Source organism: Mastacembelus armatus, chromosome 12 (genome assembly GCF_900324485.2).
Source record: "Mastacembelus armatus chromosome 12, fMasArm1.2, whole genome shotgun sequence".
Taxonomy (NCBI): domain Eukaryota; kingdom Metazoa; phylum Chordata; class Actinopteri; order Synbranchiformes; family Mastacembelidae; genus Mastacembelus; species Mastacembelus armatus.
The window spans coordinates 7,524,013-7,535,481 of record NC_046644.1 but is presented as its reverse complement, the minus strand read 5'-3'; positions in this window follow the sequence as shown (position 1 = coordinate 7,535,481).

Sequence of the window (11,469 nt, the reverse complement as noted above, 5' to 3'; positions counted from 1 at the left end):
ACTGTTAATCACACTACACACAGGCATATGCAAATTCATTATTGGTACTATTTGACAAGTAGATAGAGTTTTGGGAGGAGATTAACTCTGGAGCTGCTATCATCAGAACGTATACCGGACAGGAATGAAAGTTATCCGCATACATACTATATCAGAACTGCTATACATAACAGTATAAATTATTATTAAGCATTAAAAAAGATGTATTTATTCCTGTATCCTCTGATATATCCTCTGTTTTTCCCATTCTCATCCAAGAATCTATGTTCTGAAATGCTATATGTGAAAAAGGATTTGAAGTGATCGTTCACGAAAGTTAGGCCAGTAAGTGGCATGTAAATAATGCTATACAGTACCTCTTGTTCCTGTTGTGCTCTCAGAGCCACACTATGACAAGGTGGAAACTTCTACCCTCCTGTTCTAGTGTCATTATTTGCACTGTGGGAAAGAGATGTAGTTGGACTAATGTGTGACATAATCACTGTAATAAAATACTGAAAGACAATTGGGAGATTTGTCTGAAACATTCTTTGTTAATATACAGAAGTGTTATTCAGAATTTGTCATAGTAAATGTGGGAATTCTATAGTGTTACAGGTTATAAAGTAACTTAAATGCACAAGAAACTGCCCTTAGAGCACACTGTATCAGCTAGAATGCCATGTAGTGTTTATGCTATGTAGATACTGTTCTTTAACAAAGAATAGGTATGTTATGATTGCTGACAGGCAGAGATATGTCACAGTGATAAAATAAATGCATGGCATTTACTCTCCTTGTTGAGAATCTTGGGTTTGTGTCTTTTCTCCTTTCTTAAGGTATATGAAAAAACTACTGTACTGGTCAAAATCATTACCTCATTAATATTTTTATTAATATTTGTATAATATGAACAGTACATGGAAACCAATAAACCTTAATCAGTTTCTGTCTGTTATGAATAATGACTGGGCAATTATTATTTAATTTAAACCTAATTTCTAAGACATTTCAAAAACCCCCAAAAGAAGATGAAAACTGTAAGGAATAGATAAAAATGTTTAGTTAGCATGTGTTACTAACTAGGGAGTTACGATATTAGCATATATTAATAACAGATGTAATATTGAATTTACTTTTTTATAAGCCAGATAGCTGCCTCAGTTTCATAACCTTCTGTACACTACTCAAAGTGGCTGGTGCAGAAAACGTGATAGACTGCTTCATTATGTGTGATTGGACAGATTATATTCCACAGAGTGCAGATCCTTCCCCTGAAAACCTCACACAAACAATCTGTCAGAAGTGGAAATCATAGAGAGAGGATTTGAGTCAGGTTCAGTGTGCTGACAATGAATGCCAATATGAAGGCCACAATATTTTTAAGGAAGTACACTTGGCTTAATCAATTACAGAAATACATAAAGGCAGCTGTCCTGACCTCTATTTATCTATTGCCCATTGTTCACTTAGTAAAAAACTACACAAGACCAATGAATGAAATATGGTCAAACACACACAGATATATCAAAATATCAGATCAGCTGATATTAAAGCCTATGAAATAACTACCACAAGTCAGGGCACTGAAACTTTTCATCCTTGTTTCCTTCCATTGCCACAATTTGATTCTTCTCTGTGTCCAGAATTGTATCGACACAGACAACAGACCAAATACCACAGCCATTAAATTGTTCATGAACAGACCCTTTTCCCCTGAAACACACGGCTAGGTACCGTTCTAATTTCACCTGTGAAGGACTGTTTGTGCCAATATCAGATGGTTCAATTTGAACTGGAGCTCCTGCCAAAGTGCTACCATTATCCATGCTAGCCTCCTTTTCACTATCTACCACTATCTCCATTGAAAGAAGAACGGTGTGCTGTGAACATCAATTCAGCCATATTTGTTTTCTTTTACCAAACCACTTGCTAACATTTATTACAAGCAAGACACAAGCAAAAATATTCAACTCAAGCTTCCAGTTACCACATCAATGAAATTGCAACGCATTAATCCCTTTGCTATTTAATAACTGTATACAATACACTACAATATACAAACCAAATTTGTTTGGCTTTATAGTTGCTTCTCTGTTATAATTATTAAAATGTGTTGCATAAAAAAACATGTTTGATAGTCCTTGGATGGGTAAGGATGGGGTTAAAACACACAAACAGTAACTCAACATAGAGGTTTGCCAGAAAGAAGTTTGGACAGAAACTAATGTTTAAACAGTGCTTTGATTCAAAGGTGAGTCAAACTTGAAAATGCAAAACTAATGTAAAACAGAAAGAGAAAACATACCTGTAATAGTCAAACAGTCTATCTTTAACATAGCAGCTACAGTAAAAACCATCTGCTGCCCTAAAGCTTGTGTAGCCTTTTTTTTTTATCTGTCAGTAAAAGACTAAATAGGCTAGGCCCAGTGGAACTGGCATCTCCCCAAATGTTAAACTGAAGGCCAAAAAGTAAGAATGGAAGAGAGACACAGATGACAAAGGGAAATGGAGATAAAAGGACACAAAGATGGAGAGAATGTGTGGGAGAGAAATGATTTAGATGAGGATGTTATGTAATTGTTTCATAACAGATTCAATGATGATGTTCTTGACCAAGCTAATTGCTACATTAAATCAAAGTCAAATGAGAAACTTAAGCTCTGAGGTCTCCAGGGTTATCCCACCCAAAGAGCCTCACAAATTACTGGGCTAATAAGAAAAATTGTTTTAAGCTCTGTCATAAAGCTTGTATGTCATTTGGGAAATGTAGCTCATGGTCAAGCTCTTTTTTGAAACAAAGGCCCAGTACACAGAGATTTTGATGAAGGCTGAAAATGGAGCAGAAATGCCCGTTAGATGGGAACAACTATACTTATTGTAAAAATAAAAACATGTTTTTATCTAATTTCACAAAGGAACAAATTCCTAAAGTGTTGCATGTGCAGATATGAACCTGTAAGGATGCCAAGTCAACAAGTGTGCGTTTGTGAGTAATGCTACCCCACTGCTCTATGTGGAATCCAAAGGAGCTCAGTGTAAAGGTTATCTGGCTCACACTACATAGAGAGTATATCAAGACCAGCTGCTGGCTGAGGTGCTGTTGAGCTGCTGGCTGCTGTTGTGTGATGGGTTAACTCAGCAGGGATGACTAATGCTGCCATGCTACCACTCCTGGTGAACAGGCTCATGGTCATGGCTCTTGGGAGGCAGTGACAGAATAGAACTCCAGTAAAATGTCAGCACATCAGAGTTCATCACCAGGTTTGTGAGCCAACACAAGATTTCAGGTATGAACATTCTCTTTAAATATATCTGAGTAGTAAATATCACAGATATTTATGAAGAGATATGTACATAGATGGACATATAAGAGTAAAATAATTAATCCCATGGTATGCAAGAAATGGTGTCTTTTTAAGTTATCTTATCATTATAACATGCCATTCCATCCAACTCCATCTTTCCAATCCATTTTTAGTTCTACCTCGGCATGCCAGTGAAAACACCACATCCCACCTTCATCAGCCAGACTAATGTCTTGCTTGGAGCCCACTCAATCTCCTTGGCTGACATGAGCCAATTTCAGCTGTCTGGTTCCAGGATAGTTGTCTATGGTGCCTGATTCTAGTTATTATTTTTCAAAAGCTCATTCAATCAAATATTGAAGTTCTCTGGTGACCCTGTAATGGCACACATCTCTCTTCTACTCTGTCTGAACGCATGCATATAAATTGCTGAATCACCCAGTAATTGCCATATGCTTTCCACATTTCTCACTAATGTATTTTCCTAGATAAAAAGTGATCTGGGAAGATCCCCACAATATAAGCTGGTTATATCAAGGCATAAAGGCTGTGGAGGGAAAAATTAAATGTCTATAATTGAACACCCAGTGTGGACTGACATCTGTGTACTGCAATCAACTGTGACTATGTCCATAATTTGGGGTTGTGTCTGCTGTGACATTCTAGATAATAGGGCCTTGTGAAACGTAGATGCTTCTGTTTTTAAATGGTCCAGTGAAATCTAACTTCCCTTCAGTCCTCACATCTCTGTTGGACACTTTTTTGTTTAGCTCCTCATTATGTGCCAAAAGCCTCCAGCATTCGTTGCCCCCTGTGTCTGGAGAATGCTGGAGTGCTGTTTGGGGGGCGAATATCATTAGTTCTATTAAATCTGTGTCAAAGTTTGAGGAAAAGAGAATAGTATTTAGGGAATGGCAGGGGACAAAACAAAGATGAAACGACACGTTTTAAGCTTTTGTTGCAGCGCTACAGGACACTGCTAACAAAACAGGCTTCTGTAACAGAATGTGCTATAATTAATTCTAACACATGAAGTGAAAGAACTAAAAACAAATCACCCCCATCATGCCTCAAATGCCACGTAATGTTTTCAGATGGATTCATGTATAAGGTGCAAATAACTCCTGGTGAGTTAAAGTTATAAATTACACCTGTGATTTTAATGCTATGACAAGTCAAAATATCTTTATTTAGTGACACAACAGTACTGCTGAGGGAAACTGTGACTAGCTACATGTGTCAGGTTTGGTAAAAAAGGAACCAAGGACCCAATTGCAGGTAACCACCCGGTAAGGTCTTTATTGAGCCGTTGGTTATCGAGCTTCCGAAGGGAAGACAGGGGACCGGTTCAGGCGTTGGTTTCTGCGGCGGAGAGAGACTCTGGGTCGGGGAACTGAGATGGCGAGCCGGCAGGATCGCAGGGCGAGGAAGTGGCCGGGTAGGTGACGGGACAAAAGCTGGCAGCCTGAGGACAAGAAAAGGTAAGTTAGGATCAGGTTAGTCAGCGGTTTAAGAAGCCGGACTGTACGTGACTACCAGGGGAGGTAGACGGACGAACTGGCGATGAGACCGAAGAGGATCAGGGCTTTTATGGCAGAGTGGACTGATTGATAATCGTGCTGCTCGGCCTCCCGCACCTGGGACCAATTACCTGGGAGTAGAGGGATAGCAGTAGAGCAGGGAGGAGAGAGAGAGATGAGGGAGGGACAAAGGAGAAGGCGGCAGGTCCCTGCCGCCTCATGACAGGACCCCCCCCCCACGGGGCGCCACCTGGCGTCCCCGAGGCTTGCCTGGATGGCGACGGTGGAATGCCCGCACCAGGTCTGGATCCAGGATGGCGGAACGAGCCACCCAGGAACGTTCCTCCGGACCGTATCCCTCCCAGTCCACCAGGTACTGGAGTCCCCGACCCCGGCGACGAACGTCCAACAGCCGACGAACAGTGTAGGCAGGGGCATCGTCGATGAGGCGGGGGGGCGGAGGAGCGGTGGCCGGAGTCTGGAGGGCGCTGGAGGAGACAGGTTTTAGCTGGGAAACATGGAAGACAGGGTGTATCTTCATTGTGGAAGGTAGGGCCAGCCGGACCGCGACGGGGTTGACCAGACGGGCAATCCGGAACGGGCCGATGAACCGTGGGGACAGCTTCTTGGCATCCGAGCGTAGCGGGATATTCTTGGTGGCCAACCACACTGACTGCCCGACTTGATATGCCGGGGCGGAGGCTCTACGTCGGTCCGCCTGCCGTTTGTTTTGTGCCGAGGAACGCCGTAGCGCTGCCTGGGTCCGGGTCCAGGCGCGCTTACAGCGCCGAAGATGGTGTGTGACTGACGGCACCGACAGTTCTGCCTCCTGGGAAGGAAAAAGGGGCGGCAGATAACCCAGGGAGGCCTCGAAGGGGGTCATCCCGAGGGCCGACGACCACAGTGAGTTGTGTGCGTACTCGACCCAGGGTAGTGATGATGACCAGGAGGCGGGGTCTTCTGCTGTCAGGCAGCGCAGGGCTGCCTCCAGCTCTTGGTTCACTCGTTCGCACTGGCCGTTGGTTTGAGGATGGAATCCTGAGGACAGGCTAACGGATGCTCCCAGGGCCTTACAAAAGGCAGTCCAGACCCGGGAGGTGAATTGGGGACCTCGGTCGGAAACGATGTCCTGGGGGATTCCGTGCAGGCGGAAGACGTGCTCAGTCAGGAGCCGGGCAGTCTCTAGAGCTGTGGGCAGTTTGGGGAGAGGGACAAAATGCACAGCCTTGGAGAAGCGGTCAGTGATAGTAAAGATTACTGTGTTACCTTCCGAAGGGGGGAGCCCCGTGACGAAATCCACAGCGATGTGGGACCAGGGCCGGGACGGGATAGGCAGTGGCAACAGCAGTCCGGCAGTTCTTAGATGGGAGGTCTTTCCTCGGGCGCAGATGCAACAGGCCGCCACAAACTCCCGGATGTCGGAGTCCATAGCGGGCCACCAGAAACGCCGCCGCAGGAGATTGCGGGTCCGAGTGACCCCCGGATGGCAGGCGACCCGGGAGGCGTGGGCCCATTGCAGTACCTGGGGACGTACAGCTGAGGGGACAAACAAACAGTTCGGGGGACCCCCTCCCGGGTCCGGTTCCTGGCCTTGTGCCTCCTTAACCTGGGTCTCGATGTCCCAGGTGAGGGCGCCGATAACCCTCTGGGCTGGCAGAATCGTTTCGGCAGGAGCCTCCCTGGGGAGCTGGGAAAACTGCCGTGAGAGGGCGTCCGGCTTCTGATTGCGGGAACCTGGACGAAAGGTGACAGTGAAGTTAAAACGGCTAAAAAGCAGGGTCCACCGAGCCTGACGGGAATTAAGTCTCTTGGCCGACCGTAGATATTCCAGGTTCTTATGATCGGTCCAGACTAAAAACGGCTGCTCTGCTCCCTCTAACCAGTGTCTCCACTCTTCTAAAGCTAGCTTTATTGCCAGCAGCTCTCGGTCCCCCACGTCGTAATTTTGCTCAGCAGGGGACAAGCGTTTAGAAAAGAAGGCGCAGGGGTGCAGTTTTTGGTCTTCCTCGGACCGCTGTGAAAGAACCGCCCCGACGCCCACATCGGAGGCGTCCACCTCAACGATGAACTGACGTTGGGGATTAGGTTGGATTAGAATAGGGGCGGTCGTGAAGCGACACTTCAGGGACTGAAATGCCGTTTCGGCCTGGGGATTCCAACGGAAGGGTGTCTTGGTGGAAGTGAGGAGAGTCAGGGGCTGTGCCAGGGTGCTATAGTTTCTGATGAACCGGCGATAAAAATTGGCAAAGCCAAGGAACCGTTGTAATTCTCGCCGGCTTCCGGGTCGCGGCCAGTCCACCACCGCCTTGATCTTTTTGGGGTCTGGACGGAGCTTACCCGCTTCGATGATATAGCCGAGGAATGCAACCTCCGAACAGTGGAAGCTGCATTTCTCAGCCTTAACGAATAGGCGGTTCTCGAGGAGGCGCAGGAGGACCTCGCGTACGTGGTGCTGGTGCTCTGCTTGGGACCGGGAAAAAATTAAGATATCATCTAAGTACACGAAAACAAAACGGTTCAAGAAGTCCCTGAGCACGTCGTTAATGAAGGCCTGAAAAACGGCTGGGGCATTAGTCAACCCAAAGGGCATGACGAGATACTCGAAATGCCCAAGGGGTGTTTTAAAAGCCGTCTTCCATTCGTCCCCCTCCCGCACCCGGATCAGGTGGTAGGCACTCCGCAGGTCTAATTTGGTAAAGACCACCGCCCCCTGCAGGATCTCAAAGGCAGAGGTAAGCAGTGGTAACGGGTAACGATTTTTTACCGTAATGTCATTTACCTTACGGAAGTCAATGCACGGGCGGAGAGACCCATCCCCCTTCCCTACGAAGAAGAACCCTGATCCGAGTGGGGAGGAGGACGGCCGAATAAGACCGGACGCTAGGGACTCCTTAATGTAGCTCTCCATCGACTCCCTCTCGGGGCGAGACAGGCTATAGAGCCGGCTAGAAGGCAATGATGACCCCGGGAGGAAGTCGATGGCGCAATCATATGGGCGATGGGGAGGAAGAGAAACGGCCCGGTCTTTACTAAAAACCTCTGCGAGGTCGTGATACAGCTCAGGGACACCGGCGAGGTCCGGGGAAGGCTCGGAAGTAGGTTTACTCGACTTAGCTGGGGGTTGAGCGGAACGCAGGCAAGTGGCGTGGCAAAGCGTGCTCCACCCCGTCACTTTATGTTGCTGCCAATCGATGTGGGGGTTGTGTAGAGTTAGCCATGGGCGACCGAGGACTAGTGGGGAAATTGGGGAGGAGATTAACTTAAATTGAATCTCCTCTCGGTGATTACCCGAGAGGAGTAAGGAGAGAGGCGCGGTGGAGTGTGTTATGTGGGCTAGAAGTCGCCCATCCAGCGCCTCGACCCGGAGTGAATCCGCGAGGGGCTGCGGAGTCACCCCGAGCTGCTGGGCTAGGTTCGAGTCTAGGAAATTATCATCGGCCCCGGAGTCAATCAGGGCCGAGAGAGAGTGTGATTGGGTACCAATAGAAATAATAGCTGGTAAAAACCAGCGAGTGTTCTGGCCGGGTTTCCGAAAGGGGCTCGCCAGTACCCCCACCTTTACTGGCGAGCCTACTCTTTTGGGCGGTCCGGGCGGCTGGGACAGGCGGCGATGAGATGTCCCTTAGCTCCGCAGTAGAGGCAGCTCCCCTGACGGAGGCGCCGCTGGCGTTCGGCGGGGGTAAGCCTGGCGCGACCCAGTTGCATAGGCTCCTCATGCTCCAGGAGACTGCGGTTCAGGGCGGGCATGGTAACTGTGGTGACTGTGGGCACGTCCGTGCGTCCCCGTCTAGTTGCCAATTCCGCCTCCCTCTCACTTCGCCGTTCCCGTAGCTGGTTGTCGAGGGAGACTGTGAGAGAGACAAGAGCATTGAGCGAGGTTTCCTCGCTTCGTCCCACCAGCAGGTCCTTTATTTCACTACTTAGCCCTCGCATAAATATTCCTCTTAGTTCTTTGTCCCCCCAGTTAATAGCTGTAGCCAGAGTGTTAAACTCGATTGCATACTCTACTACCCGTCGGTCTCCCTGACGGAGAGCAAGCAACCTTTGGGCTGTGATACCGACATGATCGGCATAATTAAAAGTGTGTCGAAAAGAAGATAAAAAATGTTCAAAAGTCTGTGTTTCTATGGGACGGGCAGTGAACTCTGCCTCCGCCCAAGTCAAGGCCTCGTCCCTTAATAATCCAGAAAAAAAAAGTAACTTAGATAAGTCGGTGGAAAAACTAGAGGGGCGAGCCTTAAACACGTTCGTGCATTGGAATATGAAAGACCGGCACTTATCTGGCTCCCCGGAATAGGGGGAGGGGTCCGGGACCGGCGTGTCCCGGAGACACTCAGGAGGAGGCGAGGCGCTGGCTCCGGGGGGGGGTGCTGGAGAGCGGAGTTCCGGCTGGAGATTTGGAGGGGTCAATTGAGCGGAGCGAATGCGCATCTGGTCCGTCAGCTGCGCGACCTGCTGCAGGAGTTGGTGGTTGGTGTCCATGAGGGCCCGCAGCATCCGGTCGTGTTCCCCCAGCAGACGGCCCTGACTGTGAAGGGCCAGCTGCAAATCCGTGGCCGAGGGAAGGGCACCTGGCGCGGTATCCGCTGGGTCCATACTGGCCAGTTCGTTCTGTCAGGTTTGGTAAAAAAGGAACCAAGGACCCAATTGCAGGTAACCACCCGGTAAGGTCTTTATTGAGCCGTTGGTTATCGAGCTTCCGAAGGGAAGACAGGGGACCGGTTCAGGCGTTGGTTTCTGCGGCGGAGAGAGACTCTGGGTCGGGGAACTGAGATGGCGAGCCGGCAGGATCGCAGGGCGAGGAAGTGGCCGGGTAGGTGACGGGACAAAAGCTGGCAGCCTGAGGACAAGAAAAGGTAAGTTAGGATCAGGTTAGTCAGCGGTTTAAGAAGCCGGACTGTACGTGACTACCAGGGGAGGTAGACGGACGAACTGGCGATGAGACCGAAGAGGATCAGGGCTTTTATGGCAGAGTGGACTGATTGATAATCGTGCTGCTCGGCCTCCCGCACCTGGGACCAATTACCTGGGAGTAGAGGGATAGCAGTAGAGCAGGGAGGAGAGAGAGAGATGAGGGAGGGACAAAGGAGAAGGCGGCAGGTCCCTGCCGCCTCATGACAACATGAGGTCTGGCACTGTCCTAGGATCAGGTGGTGCTGCCTGACACAGGGATTAGTGATTTGCTGCATGTTCTCATTTCTGTAAAGCATGATATTTGAAGCATTTCAGAGCTCACCACAAATAATGTGTGGGCTTTTTTTTTTTTTTTCAAGGTGACCTTATTTGGCATTGTCAGACCTGCAGCAGGATCACCAGGTTGAAAGGGCAGCTAAAGACCTTTGCTGTGAATGGCAAGTAACACCATTGTGAATGCACATGTATCTTAAATGTCAGGAATAGCACAAAGCTGTTGTGTAGCTAAAAATTTAGCTTAAGGCACTGGATCAGCTGAAATAAATCAGTAACCAGTGCCATCATATTAAGAACAGACCCAAAGAGAAGAACCTTTTCTAATTCCAAACAATAGTTCAATAAACAATATTTTCATCCCTTTACATGCAACAGTAATTTCATACTGTACATTACCACTATAGGCCTACTAAATATACACTACCATCTAGTGTTCATCACATAAAATTACATCTCATTAGAAATGTAAAACACTGAAATATTGTCAAGGATACTCTGTTTATGCCATAAGTGTATTGGGAGGTTTAATGTTGTGCTTTGGGAAGGTTAACATTACAGCTAACACGTTATAGCAGGGGCAGCAAAACAATGTAAGTACAGCAGTTTATAGGGTGTAATATCAATATAATGTGTAAGCATAGTGGAAAATGGCCGTAGTACTAAATGTTTTAATTGCTGTTTTCCTATAAACATTACAGTCGGAATAGAATAGAATAGGTGCCCCTCAGCCATCTGCATGACACAACAACTAAACTATAACAGTCTTCTGCTAACTGGAGTTGGCTGACTGGAAGTTTCCAATTTCATACGACACAATAAATAAGTCTAGTTGCAAATGTAAACAGTAAGAAAATGACAGCAGTAGAGAAATACATAAACTATAGCCTATAGGAGCTGAAGTATAGCTTAACGTGTGTTTGTTGACTGTTGTAAGAGCAAGTGTAATAGTCAGAAATTCTTTTAAAATAGGTCCATGAATAATTATTGTAAAGGTCACCACATAGCAAAATTTGTCTGGCCCAACACTGGGCCACACCCTTGCATCAGTGTTGGCCCACATCTGGCTGGGTCCCCGGCCCAACACTGGCCCACTTTCTGAAAAAGGACACAATAAATCTGCTCTGGCCCAGTACTGGCCCACACATTGTAAGATGACTCTCACTGATCCTACTGGCCCAGTACTGGCCCACACATTGTAAGATGACTCTTACCCTTCCTACTGGCCCAGTACTGGCCCACACACTGTAAGATGACTCTCACCGATCCTACTGGCCCAGTAATGGCCCACACACTATAAACTGAGTGTTGGCTGAGAATCGGCTGGGTCCCCTGGCCAGTACTGGTCCAAGCACTGTAAAAAGTCTCTAATGTTGATTGATTGTCTACTTCATTCCCGAGCAAGAGGTGGCACAAAAAATGTCAAACATCCAAATAAAAGAAACACAATTATATTTAGGTTTTAAAGTAATTCT